Raw genomic sequence first — 6,967 nt, forward strand, 5'->3', positions numbered from 1 at the left:
ATGATTTTTAGTAAATTTTCAAACTCGCGTTAGTGTTGCTGCGGTATTCTGTTTATGGTAAATTTCGTCCTTTTTATGAGTTTTTATGCACTAAGTATCTTAATAGTTTTCCTTAACATCAAACATAATCTAAACTAACCATTTTCATAATTTATCATTATCAAGCATTTCCTCAACCATTTCACAACCATACCATAAGATCATTTACACAAAATGGGTATATTGCTATACATGCCATACTTAAATTTACAAGCCATTTACCAAAATCTTACGGATAGTGTGGTGAGCCTTCGACCTATCCCGACTCTGAGTGGCTTGTCCAAAACTACAATGAGTAAGAAGGAGGAGTAAGCATAAATGCTTAGTAAGTTCATATGCAAATAATAAGTAACATAACAAGCAGTTATACCGTCAACATTAGCATACATCACTAAAACACATATCACATTTTAATCATTCTTCATCATCTTATTACCTTATCGTGGTTGTATCAATACTCAACCCGAGGGTTAAATACATACCTGTCCAAAATATCCATTTCATATCACTTACCAATACGTCTCTTTACATCTCGAAATTTTCCTCCATTTGAGTAGAACTTTACCCGTTTAACACATCGGAATATAATTCGGATACATGGAAAGTTTGCACATAAGTGCCACATATGTAGCCAAGCTACCATGTAACCCGCCCATAAGTGAACTCGGACTCAACTCAACGAGCTCGGGCGTTCGCATCCATAAGTGAACTCGGACTCAACTCAACGAGTTCGGATGCCTAGTTACATCTCTCGAACTCGGACTCAACTCAACGAGTTCGACATTCGCATCCATAAGTGAACTCGGACTCAACTCAACGAGTTCGGATGCTCAACCATCCTAGTGACATGTCACTTGTATCCTAATCTATTCCTAAGGTTCAAACGGGCTTTTTCCTCGAACACTTATCCTTGCCGTCTTCCGTAGAATGCCGAAATCAATACTCGGTAACAATTATATTTAACAAGTAGTTCACATAATTTACATATTATTTGAAATTAACCACAAAGCATACATTTCATAATGAAATTCAGCATAACACATAATTAATATCAATAACTTAAAAATAACAATTATGCTACATTATTTACACATGAACTTACCTTGGTACCAAAATATAAAGATTTTGCAATTTAGTCCACAACCTTTTCTTTTCCTCGATCGCGACTTGAATCTCGTTTCTCTTGATCTATAATGCCAAATTAATCTTATTTAATACATACATTCATCAAAACAGCATTTAATACGAACTTTGGAAAAATTACACTTTTGCCCCTAAACTTTTGCATAATTACACTTTTGCCCTAGGCTCGGAATTAAACTTTATTCCTTATTCTTATGTTTTATAACATGCTGATCACTTTTCCTTCTATGGCAACATCAAATTCTCTCTCTAACATATACTTGTGACTATTAGGTATTTTTTGATTAAGCCCTTTTACTCGTTTTCACTCAAAACCGAGTAGCACAAGTTGTCTAACATAATTTAAAACCTCATATTCTATCATAAAACATCAAAATACACAAATTTCACCTATGGGTATTTTTCCAAATATAAACCCTAGGTTGAATTATTGCTAACATAAGCTTAATCGAGCTACAGGATTCCAAAACGTAAAGAACATTAAAAGCGGGCTTGGAATCACTTACTATGGAGCTTGGAAGCTTGAAACAAACCCTAGCTATGGAGAACCCTTGAAATTTCGGCCTAATGAAGAAGATGGACAAAATTGGCTTTTAATTTTGTTTTTAATTCATTTTAATAACTAAATGACCAAAATACCCTTACTACTAAACTTTCCAAAAATTCCTTCCATGTCCTAATTTTGTCCATGAACTTAAAATTGGTAAAATTGCTATTTAAGACCTCCTCATTAATATTCCAAAACAATTTCATACTAGAAACTTCTAGAATACAAGTTTTGCAACTTATTCGATTTAGTCCCTACTTTCAATTTAAGCACTTTAGGCATAGAATTTCATCACGAAATTTTCACACAATCATGCAGTCATATCATAAACATCAAAATCATTGTAAAATAATTATTTCTATCTCGGATTTGTGGTCACGAAACCACTATTCCGATTAAGCCCTAATTTAGGATATTACAACTCTCCCCCTTTTAAAGATTTTCGTCCTCGAAAATCTTACCAATAACAGTGTGGGTATTGGTTTCTCATAGTTTCTTCAGTTTCCCATGTAGTCTCTTCTACCCCATGCTTTTGCCACAACACTTTCACAAGTGCAACACTTTTATTTCTTAGTTGTTTGACTTCTCGAGCTAAAATCTTAATCAGTTCTTCTTCATAAGTCATATCAGGTCGCAGTTCAATTTCATCGGTGAAATTATATGTGAAGGATCTGAACGATACCGACGTAACATAGATCGTGAAACACATCATGAATCTTTTCTAATTTGGGTGGTAAAGCTAGCCGATATGCTCTGGGTCCAACTTTTTCAATTATTTCATACGGTCCAATAAACGCGGACTTAATTTGCCCTTCCGTCCAAATCTAAGGACTTTCTTCCACGGAGACACCTTTAAAAATACTTTATCACCAACTTGAAATTCAATGTCCTTTCGTTTTAAATCGCATAAGATTTACATCTATCTCAAGCGACTTTCAAACAATCTCGAATTACCTTCACTTTTCTTGATTTCTTTTATTAGATCAACTCCATAAATCTGATTTTCCTTGAGTTCAGTCCAATACAAAGGCGTTCGACACTTACGACCATACAATGCTTCATAAGGTGCCATTTTCAAGCTCGTCTGATAGCTATTGTTGTAAGCAAATTCTACCAACGGCAAATATCTTTCCCAACTTCCTTGAAATTCCAATACACAACATCGAGCATGTCTTCAAGAATCAATTACTCTCCGATTGTCCATCGGTTTGTGGATGAAAAGCGATCTTGAAATTTAACTTTGTACCTAACGCGTCTTGCAACTTTTGCCAAAACCGCGAGGTAAACCTTGGATCTCTATCTGAAATAATCGATAATGGTATTCCGTGTAATCTAACAATTTCTTTAATATACTGATTCAGCCAACTTATTAAGAGAATAATTAAACGCGTCGGGATAAAATGAGCCGACTTAGTTAATCATCAACTATTACCCAGATGGCATCTTTCTTTCCGAGTCAATGGCAATCTGAAACAAAATCCATAGTAATCCGATCCCATTTCCATTCGGGAACCATAATAGGTGGAGTAATCCGAAGGTACTTGGTGTTCGACTTTCACTGTTGACAAATTAAGCATTTGGACACAAACTCGATATATCTCTTTTCATTCCATTCCACCAATACATTTTCTTCAAGTCATTATACATTTTCGTACTACCGGATGAATCGAGAAATAACCACTATGTGCTTCTGTAGGGTCTTTTGAATCAATTCCTCATTCTTGATACAAAAATTCGATCTTTAAACATTAAGCACCCATCGAACCAATTCGAAATCGATCCGTGTCGACTTCACACTATTTTCTTTTGGCTAGCAAATCTTGATCATTTTCCGAGTTTGAAATCTCTTGTAAAAACATTGGTTTTGCTCTTAACTCTGCTAGAATCGAACCATTATTTGACACTTTCAACTAAGTGTTCATAACTCTCAAAGCAAACAACAACTTTCTACTCAAAGCATCAGCAACCACATTCGCTTTTCCCGGATGATAATCAATAACAAGCTCGTAATCTTTCAACAACTCCAACCATCTTCGTTGTCTCAAATCCAAGTCTTTTTGTGACATCAAGTACTTAAGACTTTTGTGGTCGGTATATACCGACATTTTCACCATACAAATAATGTCGCCAAATTTTCAAAGCAAACACCACCGCACCAATTCCAAATTGTGAGTAGGATAATTCCTCTCATGAGGTTTTAAGCGCCTCAAGCATATGCCACCACTTTTCCTTCTTGCATGAGCACACACCCCAAACCATTTAGAAAAGCATCACTATACACCACAAATTCTTTACGATTCGGGCTGTACTAACACTGGTGCCTCTGTTAATAACTTTTCAATTCTTCAAAACTCTGTTGACATTCTTCCGTCCATTCAAATTTAACATCCTTTCGAGTAATCTAGTTATAGGAGCAGCAATTATAGAAAATCCATTTACAAACCGCCGATAATACCCAGCTAGCCCCAAGAAACTTCTAACTTCGGTTACATTTTTGGTGGTTTCAATCAACAATGGCTGAAATTTTACTAGGATCAACCCGTATACCATCACCGAAACAATATGACCCAAAAATCCAACTTCCGGAGCCAAAATTCACTTTTACTAAACTTAGCATACAATTGCTTATCTCTCAAAGTTTGCAAAACTATCCTCAAATGCTCAAGATGCTCTGTCTCATCTTTTGAATAAATTAAAATATCATCTATAAACACCACAACAAATCTGTCCAAGTATGGCGAAATATGCGATTCATTAAATCCATAAACACAGCATTTGTCAACCCGAATGGCATAACTAAAATTCATAATGACCGTACCTTGTTCTAAAAGCGGTTTAGGCACATCCGACTCCTTTACCCGAGTTGGTAATACCGGATCTCAAGTCAATCTTTGAAAACCATGTCGCTTCTTTTAGGTGATCAAACAAATCATCAATTCTTGGCAGCGGATACTTGTTTTGATTGTCACCTTGTTTAACCGCCGATAATCAACACATAATCTCATAGAACCATCCTTCTTTTCACAAATAACACGGAGCACCCCAAGGTGAAAAACATCGGTCTCACAAAACCTTTATCAGTCAACTCTTGCAACTGCGACTTTAATTCCTTCAACTCTGTTGGTGCCATTCTATATGGAGCAATCGAGATCGGAGCTGTTCCCGGTATCAAATCTATACCAAATTCTACTTCCCGACGGAGGCAAACCCGCAATTCTTCCGAAATACGTCCGCAAATTCACACACAACCCAAGACCGATTCAACTTTCTTTTCAACTTCTTTTGTATTAATTACATACGCCAAATAAGCTTCATAACCCTTTCTCGAGATATCTTTGAGCCAACATTGAAGAAATCACACTAGGCAATGCCTCGATTTATCTGATTCAACCGCAGAGTTTCACCATTTTCACACTTTAATTCTATAACCTTTTCTTTGCAATTTACTATAGCATCATGCAATGTCAACCAATCCATACCCAAAATAACATCAAATTCATCAAACGGCAACAACATCAAGTCACCGGAAAGTAATGATCCCGAATCATTAAAGGACATTTCTTACATACTTTATCAACAAATCACACATTTGCCTAACGGATTCGACACTCTAATCATAAATTTCGTATTCTCAAAGGTATATTCATACTAGACACCAATTTCATGCACACATATGAATGAGTAGAACCGGATCAATCAAAGCAATAACATTAACATTATAGAGAGAAAATGTACGGTAATCACATCGGTGAGGAAGCATCTTCACGCGCTTTAATAGCATAAGTTCTAGCCGAGCCCTTCCTTCAGTCTAACCGGTGCATCCTCGCTACATTCTTCTGCTTGTTTCACTTCCAACTTTTCTCGGATACCTTCCCTCGAGTCCGCACCACTAGCTTTTACATTCAAATTTTTCTTTCTCGGCTCTCTCAGGGGTCTCTAATAAAATGATCCAGGAGAACCACATCAAAACATTCATTTGCTCTGCACGGACCAAAATGATTTCTACCACACACCGCACTTTCGGGTTTAACAAATCTCGTATTTCCACACTAGCCGCAGTATAGTCCGAGATTTAAGACCCACATTTCGCTTCTTAAAATTTCCATATGATTGCCCAGTGAAACTTGGGAACGAGGATTCATATTTCTTGACTTTCCGGTTTCTTTGTGAGGGTGCATTACTCATTGGTTTTTCTTCCAATTTCGTGTTTGATTCTACCTTTTCTTTTCCTTGATGAATTCTTCACCTTGCAAGCTCGATCGACAAGTACCACCATTTCTTTTAGTTCAAGGATCCCAACAAATACCTTAATGTCTTCGTTAAGCCCGTCTTCAAATCGTCGGCACATCTTGGCTTCAGAGGAACATATTCCACAGCATACTTACTTAATCGAACAAACTCTCTTTCATATTTCGAGGCTGTCATATTACCTTGCTTCACTCAAGAAACTCTTTACATTTCGATCAATAAATCTTTCACTAATATATTTCTTCCAAACTCTTCTTGAAAGAATTCCCGGGTTACCCTCTCTTTCGGTACCACGAAATCAAAGTCTTCCACCAATTATAGGCTGAATCTCTCAACAAAGATGTAGCACATTTCAAACATTCTTCGGTGTACAAGATAATTCATCAAATACCGGATAGAATTTTCAAGCCGAACTCTGCTTTCTGCATCATCATCAATATTTGCTCTAAATTCTTCACCCCTTGTTTACGAATTCTATCAACGGGGTTCGTGAAATTTTATCATACCCACTCCTTGAGGCATTGGAGGCATAGGTTGAGGAATTAGGGAGGTGGGGAGGTCGTACATTTGGGTTCGTCTGAACGAACTCGATGTACCATGCACTCATCATTTGGAGAAAGGCTTCCGATCCCTTTCCCTCCTCCCGACCAACAGTGAGGGGTGGGTTTTCATCGGTGCTGCTCCATCACCGAGCTGGCGCATTACTCAGACTTCATCGCCACACAGTGGATCGGGATCCATTTACTATATAAAAAAATTTCATTTAAAAGGTCAGAAGTCGTCACACTATCACAATTCATACATATGGCATGTATAGCAAAATCCGTACATACAACACGTAGTCCGAGAACCGACTAAACCTGCTCTGATACCACTAAATGTAACGCCCCCACGCCCGAGACCATCGCTGGAGTCGAGTATGAGGTGTTACTAAGCTTAATTTAACATATTTAGGACTTTGGATTATTTATTTCTACATTCACAGCTTTT

Source organism: Gossypium arboreum, chromosome 13 (genome assembly GCF_025698485.1).
Source record: "Gossypium arboreum isolate Shixiya-1 chromosome 13, ASM2569848v2, whole genome shotgun sequence".
NCBI lineage: Eukaryota > Viridiplantae > Streptophyta > Magnoliopsida > Malvales > Malvaceae > Gossypium > Gossypium arboreum.